The sequence below is a fragment of the Pteropus alecto genome, unplaced genomic scaffold (genome assembly GCF_000325575.1).
Source record: "Pteropus alecto unplaced genomic scaffold, ASM32557v1 scaffold81, whole genome shotgun sequence".
In the NCBI taxonomy this organism is placed as follows: Eukaryota; Metazoa; Chordata; class Mammalia; order Chiroptera; family Pteropodidae; genus Pteropus; species Pteropus alecto.
In genome coordinates, this window is record NW_006433378.1 from 9,018,824 (window position 1) to 9,019,629 (window position 806).

The 806-nt window shown below is 38.6% G+C and overlaps 1 pseudogene; it reads left to right on the top strand.

Annotated features, from left to right (window-relative positions):
• The first annotated feature begins 306 nt into the window (after window positions 1-306).
• Window positions 307-425, top strand: LOC112476908 (annotated as a pseudogene).
• The last annotated feature ends 381 nt before the right edge of the window (window positions 426-806 follow it).

Sequence of the window (806 nt, forward strand, 5' to 3'; positions counted from 1 at the left end):
ACTCTTAAAAACTGTGAGATGATAATACAGTTCTCATTTTAAGCTGCTAAATTTTTGAGGAATTGGTTGTACAGCAAAAGATATACAGCTTCTTTAAACTTCAGTGTCATCTATAAACGAAATATAGATGGTTGTTAGGAGGACAGTAAGATAATGTATGTGGAACTGCCCAAGGCAATTCCTGCAACATAATAAGAGCACAGAACAAGTCAATTTAACAAATATTACTTCTTCGTGATCATTTTTGCATGTTTACCCTTCTCAGAAATTCTTTTTATAGATTAGCACGACTTTTAAAAATGTCCTGTCTACAGCCATGTCACCCTGAACACACCCGATCCCATCTGATCTCGGAAGCTAAGCAGGGTCAGGCCTGGTTAGTACTTGGATGGAAGATCGCCTAGGAAGACCGGGTACTGTAGGTATAAAAAAATAAATAAATAAATAAAATAAAATAAAATGTCCTTGCCCTTTGCTTCATGAGGACAAGTGTGGAATACACATTGTCAAACACAGCTGGCTCTGTCACATTGCCTTAGCTCTCTACTGCACTGGGGATGGTTTTGTTAGCTAAGGTCACTTGTGTTTAATAATGAATGTCTTTCCCAGAATGCTGAACTATAGTATTTGGTGTGTCTTTAGTGGGCTACCAACTAAATAAAATATTGCCTTATTGCTGTAAATAGCTCCCGTCTTCCCTCTAGAAGGCTTCTGATGATTTTACTATGCCCCATTTAGGGAATGTGCCCCCATTACTGAATCACTGATATAAGGAGTACATGGTGAGGAGGACTGAATGCCTGCCA